The 17,508-nt window shown below is 28.8% G+C and overlaps 1 long non-coding RNA gene across 1 annotated transcript in view; it reads left to right on the forward strand.

Annotated features, from left to right (window-relative positions):
* LOC149057081 (uncharacterized) overlaps window positions 1–15,817 on the forward strand; it is a 58,287-nt gene extending 42,470 nt beyond the window's left edge. Inside the window, exon 2 of the long non-coding RNA XR_016191178.1 lies at window positions 14,883–15,817. This is a non-coding gene — a long non-coding RNA (uncharacterized LOC149057081). The remainder of the gene's footprint in view (window positions 1–14,882) is intronic.
* The last annotated feature ends 1,691 nt before the right edge of the window (window positions 15,818–17,508 follow it).

Here is a 17,508-nt window from a genome sequence, read left to right on the forward strand (position 1 = left end):
CTTATAATATTGTATTTTATTTTATTTATATAGCTTAAACGTATACTCGTAGGTATTATTGAAATCTTGGTAGGTATACAGACATTTAATAATAATAAAAGCCAAAAGGTCAGGTTTATCATGGCTTTATGTTTAATAAATATTGTATATTGTGCTGAATAAATTGTATAAAATTATATATTATGTTATGAAATTTGTAAATATAGATATTACGCTATATTATGTGTTCGATTATTTAACAAAATGTATTATTTTTAAATAACCGTAATTAAACACTTGAAATTGCTTTAATTTCTATTTTTGAAATAAATTTAAATGTTAATAATAATTAAGGTTTGGTCCTTTATACCATTCAATTATATACCTTTTTTCTAGAAATATTAAAATATATAGTAGAAAAACAAACTTTTTGAGTGGGATGTTAACCAACTAGTTAACCAACCTACGCGTGGGACGGGCAAAACTCGCTAACAAGAAACTTGTAAAATATTTAAAATAATTATCATCTAGTCAGTAGTCTACTAATTACTAAAGCAATTACCTACTATACTATAATATGGACTTGTTCAATTTCCTGTTATAGTATATAGTTATTAAATAGTTTTATTGATTTTCAAAAATTTTAGGTTATTTATTAGTTGGTACATGAATACCAGCTGAACATAATTATCATAACATAAAAGTAGCAATGCATGTATAACATTTATTTTTGCAAATTATACAATAATACAATATTATATTATGCCTCACTTACCATTATTTTTATTATTCGTGTGGCATTCCAAATAAAAATTAATTTATGTTAAAATTAGTTTAAGTACCTATATATTTATCTTCACGTGCAATATAATATGTTATAATTATTTAAAAACGTGACATAACAAGAAACGAAAAGAAAAATTAATCATCTGTAATCGAATGGTGAATGTAATGCGTATAGCATTTATCTGTTTTTAAATATTATATTTTGCGTGTACTATATTCAGGATCACGCATCGAATAATATCATAGGTAAGTACTTATAAAGTTATATCCATTACACAAATTATCAGTAATCACAAAAATGTATTGAGATTATTGTTTTTAATAAAAATATTTGTTAATCGTCCATGGATGACTAAAAAGTTAAGCAATACCAATTAAAACGAAAGTATGAAATAATTATATGACTTCAGACTTATATAGAATACACATAATATAGTTTCTAAATCGTTGAGCACGGCTAGGTAAGGTACTAATACGTTTCAAATTTATGAGGTTTTTATATTCACGTAAGTATACATTAAAAACGTTGTCACTAATGGAATTGTTATCAGAGTAATCATATAATAATATCAATAATAAGTATTTAACAATTATTGTGTATACATAGAACCGGTACATAGTACAGGCTTATATAATATAAATTTAAGCAAAATTCACTCATAACGATCTTCCAGGGATCAGAGAATCAGATTGTTATACCTATCAGAACTACCTATCCGGATTCCGGATGACAATAACATATACTACAAGTGAGATATAAAGCCAATCAAATACTGAAATACATAGCTATTAGCTAGGAATCGTTTTATCCGGAATATCGTTAGGTACCTATAACCTATACGCTGTACGGTAATGATATTATAAAAATCTGATTCTTTTGTATAATATGTATATAAAAACAATAATTTTATAACATCGTTTAAATCAAAAGTACTTAGTTATTAATTCATCTGTCGAGTCATGTTCAACTGTACACCTTGTAAAAATAGATTTCGGTGGTTTCGGCGGTAAATGTCGAAGAATGTCGCCGCTGGCTGCCTAATAACGATGCATGTGCATCATGTTTGTAATAGTGACAAAGGACGGGAAAGACGCTTCCCGACACGCCGCTGAACGCCACGGCGGCGACGTTTCGTTATCTGATTCTGTGGTTATAAACTATAAGAGAAGCTACAGGAGCGCATACCAACGTATGCTTCTTATACACATATTTAACCGGTTACGTGCAATACATATATATCGTGTGTCCAAAAAAACATGATACACTCTGCAGTCACTTATATTACTCAGTTTACTATATACTATATACATACATTTAAATATTCCATATACGGGACATGAGACTTATTAAAAGGATATTCAGTGCTCCATCTGTTTTCTCTCTCTCTCTCTCTTTCTCTTTGACCAACACACAAATATTTATTAGAACAAACCCTGTATTATCCACCTGCTGTTATCAAACTTTAAGCTAAGGACATTACTCGTGTGACCGAGTTTCTACTATTATAGTGTAATACGTTGACTTTTTCTCGATTTTTTTAATTTTTATAATATTTATAATCAGAAGCGTAATTTGAGTGATGGTTATGGGTGATTATAGGTGATAGCACCCTACACCCCTAGCTTTGGAATAACCAATCTCACATTTATGTCATTTGTGGACTAACTGAAAAAATAAGGGACCTTAGCATCACTTTCAACTTTTTCATCGAAATTATATTTTATACCTATTGTGATAAAAAAAAAAAGAAACAGAGTAAATAGAATCTTTAACATATTCGCTTATATTACTCAGTACCCAATACATATTTATATTTTAGATTCTGAACGGAGTGATGAATGTATTGATTTTACAATGATGAGTGTTTTTTTTTTTGTGTCTGTACAGCATAACTATTAGTCGAAATAATGCTTCAATTTCAAACTTTGGGGGTGGTTTCCGATGGGAAATTGAATATCCTTGGTGCATTATAGAGGTCAAAAGTAAACATTTTCCAACAGTTTTCAAAAAAATCGAGAAAACCAAAAAAAAGTGACAGAAAAACGGGAATTTTTACGCAAAACCAGTTTTCGACCAAATCAATTTTTTATATGGTTTTATTGTAATTCAAAAACTAATCACTGTAAATACTTGAAATTATTACCAAATGTTTATGTTAGTGTTATCTATATACAGTTTAATTTTTAAAAATTGTTGAATTTTTTTGAGTTATTTATAGACAACTGAAATTTTCGATTTTTATGAGAATTATTTTTTGAAGTGTCTGTAAAAATAGTTTGGATGACCAAAAAAACTTGAAAATTTAATACGAGGTTTCTTATGAGTTGTTCTTATTGTAGCAAAAAAAAATTAAAAATCGTTAGTCACAATTATTTTTAAAAGCGTTTATAGTTCAAATTTTTACGAAATCTGTCGAAAACGCGAAAATTTTCAAGTAATTTTGAAGTTGAAAAATCATAAAATTTTTTGAGTTTATAACTAAGGATTAAAAATACAACACTAAGTTTTCCATAAGTTTTCCTTCAAGTAGCTATAGAGAAAACTCGAAGCATCATTATAGGAAAAATTTTAAGTGCGTTTGAATTTTAAATTTTTACGAAATAGCGTAACGATAACGATTTATCCTGAAACGATTTTAAATATTTGTTATTATTCAAAAAGTATAAGTCATAGATACTTGAAAATTTTATCAGTTATTTAGATTGGCATTTTCTTTACATGATTTATTTTTCGAAATATTTTGACTTTTTTTTAGATATTTATAGACAACTGAAATTTTCAATTTTTCTGAACATTTTTTGTTGAAGATTCGATAAAATTTTTTTTGCCCTATCAAAATACTTGAAAATTTAATACAAAGTTCCTCATAAGTTATTCTTACAGTAATTAAAAAATTATAAGAATACATTAGCACAATTTTTTTTTATAAGCATTCGAAATTTGAATTTTTACAACATACGTAAAAATCACGAAAATTCGTAAATTATCTTATGCTAGAAATTCATAATAATTTTTCTATTTAAATCTAAGATTTTAAAATTTAATACAAGGCTTCTAAAATATTTTTACAATAGCAGTTGAAAAATAAAAGAAATACATAGTCATAATTTTTTTTACAAGTATTCAAATTTTAATTTTGACAACATACGTAAAAATTACGAAAATTTGTAAATTATTTTAAGCTAGAAATGCATAAAAAAATTTTCTTTTTAAATCTAAGATTTGAAAATTTTTAATAATCTATAATATATCCTAGACCGATAAACCGTCTCCGCTCAGAATCGTTTTTCGTATACAATGATATAATATCATTAGATTCAAATTTAATTCCATCCATTACAGTAGGTAACCCACTTGTAACCTACTGTACAGCAGAGCGACATCCACGACTATTACCCGCTTTTTTTAATTCTATATGTGAGATACGAGACTTATGTATATTTGAATCATAAACCCCTATTACCGGGTTGCACTGCAAGATATTTAACAAATCAATAGTGAGTCAACGGTGCTTTAAAAAAAATTTCATGGACTACGATTGGCCCATTAAATTTTTAGTGAACCGACTGAACCGTTAAATTTAATAAATTGTTTATGCAATCCAGCATATGACTTTTTTAACTCTTGTATTTTTCGGATGCGCAACAATTTCATTTTTTCAGAGTACCCTGTTTTCGTCGACCGCGGTATACACATTACCATATAGTATAGTATAATACAGCATTATATAAAATACTGCAGACGTCTTCGTCTCAGTTCGTTTCGAGCTCATGATATTATTATTATTATTGTTACTTATAAAATTAATAAAAAGGAAACGCCGACCGGATTAAGTACCTAAAGAAACACGTGCGGCGCACACGATATACATAATGTGTGTGTTGTGTGTTTTAATACATAAATTATTATTATAACGTATATAGAGGCGGCGCGCGGCGGCGGCGTCATACACTCGCGCACAGATCTGTGTAATAATTAGTCGTACGGTGAAGGTAAAACACATTTTTTTACATATTCGTTTGCCACCGCTGCCGCTACGGTACGCGAAGAACGAAATTTTATATACCTACCTAGGTACGAGCCATTTGTTATTTATTATTATACACTGCTATAATATAATAGGCACGCATTAGAGTGTTTATTATCTAATATAATAAAAATGAAAAGCTGAGCTGTTCGTTGGTAAAAGCATCAATCGAGAACGGCTAGACCGATTTGCCTCATTGGTTTTTTTTTAATGTTTGTAATATTCCGAATGAGGTTTACCGAGGAGAAAAATAGGGAAATTTAAGAAAAACTATCCACATCCAAAATAAAATTCCGAAGTATTCTAAAAATTATTCTGCTTTGAAATAAGGAATTAACAGCGCCTTTTCATTTTATTTTAAAAACAGTTAATATTTTTTGATATGATGTGTGTGTCTTGTGTTAAATGTATCATCCAGTATATTACTACCACATTGCAGGCGACGACTATAGACAGGAAACGTAACAAAGTACATATTAGAGCGTCTTACATAAAAGAGGTCGTCGGTCCGTACAAGAGTATATTTCCTAGGTATCTGCACCGACAGCCGGGTATTATAAGTACTATTGCCACCAGTTCGTAAATTCGAATTACATATTTACGGTCTGGTGATTTCGAGACAAATATGCAGTACGCACACCCACAGGAAAATTCTGTCAATCCAAATATTGTGTTTTCGTCGATCCCTTAAAAATATCTAACAATATAATAAGTGCTTACAACATATTATTATATATAAAATTTAGTATAGAAAGTTCAAAGCTATCATTATGCCCTCCCCCAAAATTATATAGTTTCATTTTCCTATCGGTAAAAGTACAAAAGTTGAAAATCAAAGTATTATTTCGACTACTTATTGTGTACTCAAGCACAAAAAATTTAAAAAACACACATAATTATAAAATCAATGCATTAAGCGCTCCGCTCAGAATGTATATAATAAAACTTTAAATTTTAGAATTATCGAGACATTATTATCTTAAATAAATATTTTATTTAAATATCTATTTTATATTATTTTTTATCTATGATTAAATTATTTAAATAATGCATTCCACTGTAGGTAAATTATAATAATAACATTATAGACTTTTAATTAATAACAATAAATAATTATATTGTTCACTGTACTCCACCATAATATTCGGTAAAAATATCCAGGGTAAAAATATTTTGCTCTGACGATTTTATGTTGTTATTAATTAAATTAATTATAATAATATAAATATAATGTATAATCAAAATTCTCCTAGCTCACTAAAGTTTACGGTGTATAATTTATATATACCTACAGTATATAATATTATGTCTTTAATAACACAGTTAATTCAGTGCTTGGAATTTTATGCAATCTATATTTTAATATTTGTAAAAAATTAAAAATGTGTATCGCGAATAGTAGTATTTTTTACACAATTTTACTATAATAAATTCCCATATTTTTTGATGGAACAATTGCTTAGTTTAGGTATTTATATTATTATTAAAAAACACAATAGTTTAATACAATCAATTTAATATTGATTAAGACTAATGCTAATCAATGACATCCTGAAGTTTGGATAAAAATGCAACCACAAAATATAAGATGAAAATAGCACAATTATGTGAATTGAGTTCCTATACTATCATCCATCATCCAGAGAAGACCATCCCACGACTATACCGTCCAACTTAGATCACAAAATATAGTAGCGTATACATAATAATTAATAAAAATAATAACAAACTGTACCTGTCCTAATGTATTTGTTATAACGACATTTAAAATATCTGTTCCGTATTTGAATTACTATTATTTATATAATTTACTATTTAAATATTATATTTATTATAAAATTGATTTGTTTTAAACATGACCGTAGTTAGTATAGTTAGGTAGATGCTATATATTTTATTATTGACGTTGCATGCACTATATGAGTCTATGATAATATCTATAAATGGTATTTATTGATTATAAGCTTTAAATATTGTAAATAATTGATAATATTTCGATTTTAGAATCACGTAATATATATAATATACTGTTTAAAAAGAGAACTATGAAGCGTGACCTGCCTTGGATTAAACGACAAATTAAAGTTAAAAGTATAATTCACTAAAAATAATTAATAACATTTGAATGTTTTTTGAATGTCAGAGCCGAGCAAAGTCCATCTATTATTTACTTAATTTGTTAGTTACATATTATATTATAGTTTAACATATGGTTGACACGACTGTAGGTATATTATATTATTATACTTATCTTAAGGATAAAGTACTCGGTGTAAACAATCATAACTCAAAAGGTTCAACTGTTCAAGTACACATTTTTAACTTGTTTGCATGATGTTTACAACTAAAGATTATTCATATATTTTAGTAATAGGAATATAACTGACAATGGATAAATAGGGACAAAGGACGAGCAAATGACGTGATTAGAAACGCCGTGTATAAACATATACAATAAAATACGATAAAGATGATTTTAAATGAAAATGACTTAATCGTTCATCACAAAAGTACCGCATAACTTTTTGTTATGACGCTACCCATACATTTTTTGTCTCCGTCTTACAAACGTACGAAAATATTTGTTTACAAGTTTCAAATTTCAATAGATGGCTATTATTTTTGATATTAGAATGATTTGGCCTAGCATAGAATTTTTATCTAAGAATATTACGTCATTAGCTGTGCTTGAAAGTCGGCTTTTATTCGATATTTTAATGTTCGAGAGAGATATGAACGATTTTTATTTTGTGATACCTATCCATATATCCATACCTCGTTTGAAAATTAAAATAGCTAAAAAATTGTCGACCCAAAATCACAGATAACATTCATATCCGTATGATAAAAGGTCAATTCAATTTGATATCAAAACTAATTTCACACTACCTATTGAACTAATCCATGTTGTACTTGTTAATGAAATTATAATAATTAGAATCTTGGGTAAAAGGTTTGGGGATGCACATAAGGCGCCAAAATAAGATAAGATAAAAAAAGTCGTATCGTACAAAAGTGCCAAAATCGTATCGTTCATAAGCGCCAAAATGGGATAAGAAAAACAAGTCGTGTCGTACAAAAGCGCCAAAAATTAAATAACAGATATTAAATTTAGAACTATATCGCTCAAAAACTCCAAACGCTTAATCTTAATCGACAAAATATGTATTATCTGATTACGATAGATTGTCAAATAGACAGTGTGTGAGCAGTTTGTGTTATAACATTATATTGTTAGTACCTATTTCGTAAGCATCCGTGTAAGCATAATTTTATTTTTATAAAAAATCAACCAATTTATTAAATCTATTAAATATGATGTGGATGTACCTACCTATATTATAATTTACTATCAACATAATAATATTAATATAATATAATTTTTATAAGATATAGAAATTTTTAAATAACTACCTACTTAATACTTATATAAAATATTAATTTTTATGCAAATGATAGGTCATTTTTGTACCTTTGGCGCTTATGTCATATGTTGGGTATAGCAGGTATACAATATTAGATTGGCGCTTATGTTCTATAGATTTTGGCGCAAATGATAGGTCATTTTATACCTTTGGCGCTTATGTCATACAGTCCTCCTGTGCGCATACCGAAAAACTTTCATCAGTTGTTTAAACTTGTTTATGTTCTGAATTGCACATTTTCAGTAAATGATAAGTTTTGAATTTGAATATTATATTACCATTTAATGACGTTGACGTATTCGGTACCATAACACAATATTGTTAATGAGTCAAAATATTTTATTAAATCTTTGAAAGAAAAATAGTACCTATACAGATGATGGTCGCATGAACCAATAGACATGAGCTTAAGATCTTAAATGTGTCACCATCATATTACGTGTTATAAGTATCATACAAAATATAAACTATTGCAACACCCAAATTAAATACATCATCATGAATAATATTTTGAATGTACTTTCTTTCAATCACAGTTAAGTTGGATGTCAAGTTAATATAAATATAGATAATTGCAGACAATTGTAATGAATATTATAACTTATTATTAATTACAAGCTAATACTATTGTTAATTATTATATATTATCCATAATGTATGCCAGTTAATGGTAAATGTATACTAATAATAACCAAATCCAGTACTCAAGTACTTATACATATTAATTTACAAACAACCATGTAAGCATGTTTCTAAAAACTTAAACTGAACAGCTGAATATTATATGAGTAAATAGTTATGTACTATATTATTACCTATGCTTATTGAAAATAACGTCTAAGCAATTTCATAAGCAAATCTGATAAAAGTGCCGCAAGACCTATATCACGTGAAACTGTCAAAGTTATTATACAGTCAACTATATCAACAGCCATTAAATTTTTAATTTTTTAAATTAATTCATATTTCAAAATTCAAACTATAATTCAACTACTCTTGGTTTATTTACACATAATTGTTATTCATATTTTGGATCATGGGTGGAACCATGAATGTGAGTATTAAATATTTTACAACCATGCGTTTTATTTTCGTATACCCAGGCAATTTTTTAGTAAAAAAATGCTCTGATTATCCACTTCGAAAGAACTTTCAGATAGAAAAGTAGATCTAGATCTCTTGAGGTAAAAATTGGAAATATTTTTTTTAAATAATCGGAGGAAAAAATATGAATTTTTTTTTAACAAAATAATTTGGTAATTTTAGTTATCAAAAAATAAGGACCGTTTTATTCGCTTAGAATCGTTTTCCATGGTATATAAAATGATGTATCATTATGTTTAATCGATGATGAGTGATGACCAACGATAGGTACACTCGATTTTACTGCGCAGCAGAGCTGCAGTTACGTTTAAACTTTTCCCCATTGTATTAATTTTCTTAAAATAGGTACAGTTTTTACTTTTTTAACTGTGCGAATTTATATTTTTGTCACCGTGTAATTTAAAAATCATATAGGTATTTTTATATTTTACATTGCTTTTATATTTAAGACAACTTTTTCTATTTAATACTTAAGTTGGACTTAATAAGATTATACCTACGCGAGAACGTAGTTTGACGTTAATCTCTATTTATTAATATGGCATTGCTATAATTAATACGTTATACGTCTACGGATACTATATTAATTGTTAAAAAAAAGAAGCACACAAGGTGAAAATTAAAAACGGTTTAATTAACTCATTTTTTTTTCCAAACCATCTACTCTTCTTTCACCTATTTCCGCTGCAGCAGATTTTATTACGCCACATAAAGTCTTAACTCTTAATATTATTATAAATAATATATGTATAATACACTTGTATGTAGTAAGTACCTATATATACATGGATAATATACTCTATAGTCTAAATCTATACCAGGTGATCTATTAAAGTGTTTATTCGCTCATTATTTCGAAAAATTTTATTTTTTTGAAAATATTCTTTCTTTATAATTGGATGTAATTTCAAAACAAACTGTAAAATTAATAATATTTTTTACTATTTCTTATCATTATCATTTTTTAAGTTTTCACTTTTTTGAATGACCCCGAACATTTTTTTATTTCATATTCCGAAGCAGAATATTATTCAGACTATTTCAATCTATAAAGATCAAATTTCAGAGAAGTATTTCGTTAGTTATAACTTTAAATACGTACTTATATAACTAATTTATTAGAAATTACCATACTCTACAAAAATTGAGTTTTTACATTGAAATAGTCAGAAAACTTTTTTACATAAAATTATGTGAAGAAGAAGAACATATTATCAAAAAAGTTTAAATTTTTCGAAATAATGAGTGTGGACACTTAAATAAATCGTCCTGTATATGCTTTATATCTATACAATATGCAAACATAAGTACACAATACCGTGAAGAAAGTATATAAGTACTTGAAAAATTATACGTTGCTACAGTATACGATTAATGCGTGAATCTCGCAAAACCGTTTTTGGCGGAACTGTTAATGTTTGCATTTGTTTTCTTACAAATATGTAAGTATATACATTGTACATGATATGGGTATGATCGTATAGTCACACAGGAAACGACTTGCGCGTATATATAATAAATAAAAAGGCATGACCCGAGTTTTCGAAACGGATTTTCTAATTCACACATTTCCTGTCAGACCGAATTCCTGAGATGCTTTTCCCACCGTATTACGACCGCTCTATAATACGTCCTCGAACGTCCTCGCCATTGTTTTACACCTGTCCGAAATAATAAAACTATTGTAGAGAAAAAAACAACAACAACCACCATTGAAACCGCTGTACGACCTTCGTAAGTCGTTTATACGAATAAAACATATAATAATAATAATAAATACACCACGATACCAATTTTATATGATTCACCCTAATATATTTATACATTTTACGGTACATTAGAATAAAATATAAACGTAAATATTTAAGAATTCAAAAAAGTGTTATTATTATAATACATGAAGCAGATAATATTATAATATAAGACATATAATTACGATATGTATAATATATGACCTATAAATAAAAATGCTTACTTAATAGAAATTAATTTATAGTTAACGATGTATGTGGTGGATGGTTTGCTTTGTAATTTAAACGTATATGATATATATAATATTCTATACGCATAAAATGATTTCTTCTGTAAAGTTTTATAAATTTCTTTCTATACTTCTATGCTTCGCGTGTTTACATTACCACATAGTCCCACGGTCCCTTAGTCTATATTCGATAATAAGTATAATATAATATAGTAATAGTGTCAACATTGTGGAATTATGCACAATATACGATTTAACTGTTTAATTTAAATATCAATGATTTTTGTATTGACATATTAAACAGAGCTAGTCATACGAGTAGATAACGCGTGGTCAGTATAAATTATTATTTCTCACAGCAGTCACAACCATATATGTTATTTGTGTGATGGGGACTAAGTGGCGCAGACGCGCAGTAATAGAAATTGTTAGGAATTTAAACGAGTATTTTTTTATTGTTATACTTATATAACATTACGTATATACATAGTCTTTCGGTGTTTTTTAGAAATAATAATAATAACGCACGATACCAATCAGCCACCGCATAATTCCTATTTAAAATGCTTCTGTTGAAGGATATAATTCTCGATCTCGAGGGAATCGGCTTGTTTAAGCGATTAACTTACCATATATCTAGTGTATTGATAGGTAAACACAATAGTAATTTCGTAATGTATACGTATGCTTAATAATACGTATATTATGTTTATCATTTAGGTAGGTACGTACAGTAAAAAATAATTATATTGCTCTCGTGGGTATATAATATGGAATATGATATATTATTATAATAGTTAGAGCTTTTTTTCTTTCTCCGAACCATACGTTACATACTTACATACATTTAGGCGTGTAAGTACATAATAATATTTTATATACCCTACCACGTCAACGGTAGCAAGATGATGTGTACCTATATACCGATATTCCATAAATATATATACATTATCCGTGAGTGAGTGGGTGGGTAACCCGATTAAACACGTTTGAGACGATCTAATACAAACTACCTTTAGATCGCGTTTACAAAAATATATAAACCGAAACGTGGCGCATAATTTAAGGTTTTGAGCAGTCGCAACCGCCCTCAACCAGTATCGATTTTCTCGGACGATTATGTGTACATATCACATAAACCATTCCCTTTCTCTCGTTAACCTCTTTCAATATAATATGTGTTACACGCGAGCACTAAAAAGCATAGTACTATAATTGACCATATACAAAGAAGGTTGGAAAAAATAACGTTTAAAGAATAATTGAATAAGTTCGAGCAAAATCCCAAAGATTGCATTTTTCAAAACTTTTTAAACGATTTTAATGTTAAGAGCTATTTTGTATTTTAATCAGTAGAGCTTTTAGTATTCAATTTTAATATTCTCTCAGAAGCGTTAGAGCTATCTGGTTTTTTTGCAAGAAACTAAAAAAAGCCAGACAATAATTCCACAAGTACGTTATTGTATACTTTCTTTTATAGGTACAGGTTGTTGGATTTGTGGTTCTTCCTCAAAAATAAACTAGTAATATTTCTTCTTTATCAAATATAATAATTATTTACACCCGATTTTCGATAGAAATGGATTTGTCATGTTTGTGCGCTCAAGGAACCCTTCAATTAGTATTGTCTTATACCGTAATTTCCGATCGTATTTTCGTAGTAGTTTATATCTACTGCTCGCGTATATATATATACTCGTATATATATATATACATATATTCCTATTCATTTATTACGTTATATAATAGTATAATATGTATCGGCCATCGACTGTATAATAGCACAGGTCATCCGGCGTCGACTGTGCGAGAAACTGACCGGAACTATTCGAAATGCCATTCCCCGGGGCGGCGGGGCAGGTGACTACAATAATAAATTATATAGGCGAGTCGCGACGAAACGGCGCGTTTTCCTCTCACTCCCTATCACGGACATGGGTGGCGGTGTCAGCGCCGGTGGCAAGGACGCGGATGTTGTCGTTAAGGACACGCGAGACTGGCGGAGGCGCTAAACCTGTTTCCAATAATAATAAATTTTAATATATACACCGCACACTCGAACGTTTGTGACATTTCACCTTTTCGCCACCGGTGCGCAGAATTAACACAATATAATCATAATAATAATAATAATATGTGACTGCGTATCGACCATCGTCCATCGATGCATTTTCAGACACTATGCAGTATACTATATATAGTATTATATACCCATACAATATTATACTGTATTGCTATACGTTTTGTAAATGATTATCGGATGCATCAAAATCTATAACAATCACCGATTTCACTAATAAAATATTATGATTTAAGTATGCCAAATTACACGCTAGTGTATATCCGTAACTATAATAGTGTGATTTCTTATTCTTACGGTAGGTATAATAGCTTTAATAATGTTTTTGATAACTTTAAGAAAACCACTTATTATAAGTTTTATTTCTTATATGCTTTTATATCTTATAAAATCTATATAATATTATTAATACTCGTATCTGTGCGACATTTCAACTCTTCGCCACGACACCACTGGCACTGAATAATAAACACGGTATAATAATAATTGAAACTGCGAATCTCAATAATTTCGATATCGCGGTGTGGTTATACAAACAGTCTAGGTAGTCACAAACTAGTACAATAAAAATAGTACCTATACTGCATTACATTATAATGTGATTATCGGATGCATCAGAATCCGTAACAATAATAATTCATTGATTTCACTATGGTATATCATAATTCAAGTATGTCAAATTTGAAATTACACGCTAGTTTATCGGTGACTAGATTTAGCCGTCGTATAGTGTTTTTTTGCGGTAGGTATATAACAATAATAACAATATTATGGTCTCGATAATAATATTACGTTCAAACGTTTTTTTTTAAATAAGTTTGACCAGTAATGATATTATTGGCATAATTATTTAATATTCCTGAATGTGAGTGATATTTCAACTCTTGACCAAGACGCTACTGGTGCAGAATTGTCGCAATTTAATAATAATATGAGACTGCACTGTTTATCCATGAAGTTATAATAATATTATGGGTAATCGTTTCTATACAACCTACATATAGGTATTAGGTACTAGTCTTGTACGATTATAAATAATAACGAATTTCTATAACAATAATTTATAAACCATAGATTTCACCGATATAATGGCAAACTACTCGGTATATCTAAATGTTAACTGTAGTGGGTTTTTACGGTAGGTTAATATCATGATAATATAATAATTAATAATAATATATTTTTATAATAGTTCCCAAATATTTTTTCCGTGCTGCCCTTTTTTGGACCAAATATAGTCACGTTCCCCTTCTGTGAATGCCATGAAAAATAGATCAGAAAAGTTCTTATTATAGTAACGAATTTAAAAAAAAATGTCCATGCATTTTAAATTATTAAATTTATAATGAGCCGTAAACCGCAGCGCCCTTAGAAAGTAGTCCTAGTGTATCATGGTGCACAGTTTGGGAACCACTGGTTTAGGGAGTACCCTCGTTTCCATACTATGCTAAGTCATCGTACCATTAATAATTATCATATTTTTTTGTTTTTTATTTTAGTGTTCTGCAGCAGATGAGAAACAATAAGCAAATGTGTTGAAAATAATAAAATATATAATATGATGGGATGACTGTTTTGCAGAATAGTATAAACCCATTGCGATGAAATTGCTTTTTGGATTAATATTATTTATTAATTTAAATCAATCTTGTTGTCATATTTATTGAGTCATTTACAAATAATGAGGACATGTGTACAATAATAATATGAGACATAATATGCGACTTACTTGGTAGTTGGTAGCGTCACCATCAACTATTCGACAAGAGGCGTCGAACCAGAAAATGCGAGCCTCGCCATTTCTACATCGTTTCCAGTTTTTCGTTTTCAAATTCCAACGGAATTTCGTTACGCAGAAAAAATCATCGACGACGATCGCATTTCCCAACAAAATGACAGCCCGACGACGGAAATCACCGCAGCTTTCTTCTTGTGCGTATTTACCATACATAATAGGGACTGCGGTCAAGGCGGCAGATTGTATACCGCGGTTCTAGCGGCAGACTTTATACCAAGTTTATAATTTATCACGTCCAAGGAAACCTCTGTTTATATGGTATAAACCTTATACTAAGTTTGTTTTCTCAGTATATGTACAGTGATAGATTATTGTATTTTGTCGTCAAGACAGGCTACATCACTGTATTTTTCGTCAAGACAGCATACGCATCACTGCGAGATGTTTTGACGCCACCGATGGTTAAGCTGTAATTAGTACTTGTTATTTAAAGTTCTTGTCTATTAAAAAAAAAAAAGGTTAGGGTTAGGTTATTGTGGTATATAACATAAGGTCTATGTGTTGACGTTACTTGCGAGCATAATATTATATTATTTAATATTTTCCGTTGTTCTGTCTATATTATGAAGATGTCAGCGGTCAACGCATTATAGTAAATTTTTTTTCTCTCTCAGATCCACGATGGCGGCGTTCTACATAAAGATACAACGGTTACACATAAAATCGTTTTGATTTTTTTTTTGATTTTTGATTAATGTTAGAGTAAAATCAAAAATTACAAAACTTATAAATAATAATTTAATTTTTAAGTGTTTGACATATACACGGTGTTTCAGAATAATAAAAAAAATATATTATAAATATGATTGATGTTTGAAATATATTGTTTGGGACAATATATTTTTACGAATATAGATATGTCATGCCCTCAAAAATATTATAATCTCTCTAATATTTTTTTTATTGATGATTTACTCCTGAAAGATTGCAAAAAAAAATGATTTGGCGTCAATTCGTTTCGTCCATGTTTACACGGGCCAGAGAGAGAGAAAACACAAACAGTGCTCTGAAATCTATAGGAAAACTGACTATATACAGTGATGGCCAGCGAACGTTTTCTCCACGGACGCGGGTCCGCCATTGCCGTCTAATATACAGGTATCTATTACACAGCAATTTTCGCATCACTGCAAACGCTTTAATTTTTAAATAGTAGTAAAAATATTAATATGTTATTGTGCAATATGACGATAATCTGGCAAAACTAGTCTTTTTGTAGATTTGCGAGCCTCGTCACTTTCGTGACGGGGATATAGATATTATCAAATTATTTAGTAAGTTATTTACCGGTTTCTTATGTGCTATCTAGGTGTCTAGGACGCCTCTACGGCCGTTATTTATAATTTATTGTATGGTTAGCTTACAATTATTATAGTCGCACATAATTGTGCGACACGTAGAAAGTATGCACATATAGGTTTTTAAATTTAAATAAATAGATCTTTAAATATGATAACAAAATTTTTATCCGATATGCTATGAACAATTTTGCTAAACAAAATATATATAAATTTGAATAACACATTTACTGTAGTCTGTAGTACAGATACAATTAATTCATAAAATTCATAATATTAAATAGGTATAGCTATAATGGCTACTTCAAACGTTAAATTGAAACAAATAAAAAATAAAATCAATTTCGAAAATCAATTATAAAAATTAAAATTTGTGGCGAGTGTAGTTAATTACTAATTAGACGAATGCTGATTTTTTTTTGCCAACTGATAAAATCAATGAAACAGACGAATTTAGAATGCAAGTACATATTTATTTATTTATAATTATATTTGACTATTTGAGAGGCTATAGATAGATTATATTTTATATTTTATAATGTTATTCGGACAACACGTAAAAAATGAAACCAAAATTTAATTACCAAAATCAGCGCCAGGAATCAATGTTTTTTTTTTTTTTTAATATTAAAATTATTGAGATTTCATCAGAATTTACAACGCGTTAAAATCAGCTCATTAATTTTCAAAAGTGCAAACATAAAAAAATATGAAAAATTATATTAATATTGTTCGCCGAATTTCGTTTATTTAAATATATAATTTAATATACGAACCCAGTAAAACGTATTTAACCGCGCGATATGATTTATTTTCTTAAGCTAATTAGAACACGCGGTTAATATAAAAATACATGTCGTATCTGAAAAACCACTACGGTTTCTACATTGTATAGGCACGTTTCGAAAAATGTTGGGGTCATTAATCGTCTAATGACTTAGGTACAACTGTAATTGTGGATTTAGATAAAAAGATGATATCGAAATTTCTTATTTTTCGTGAACGTTTCTCTCTCGTACCTATGTCTAT

Source organism: Diuraphis noxia, unplaced genomic scaffold, assembly GCF_037042655.1.
Source record: "Diuraphis noxia isolate RWA-SAM2 unplaced genomic scaffold, SU_Dnox_SAM2 contig0003, whole genome shotgun sequence".
NCBI classification, from domain to species: domain Eukaryota; kingdom Metazoa; phylum Arthropoda; class Insecta; order Hemiptera; family Aphididae; genus Diuraphis; species Diuraphis noxia.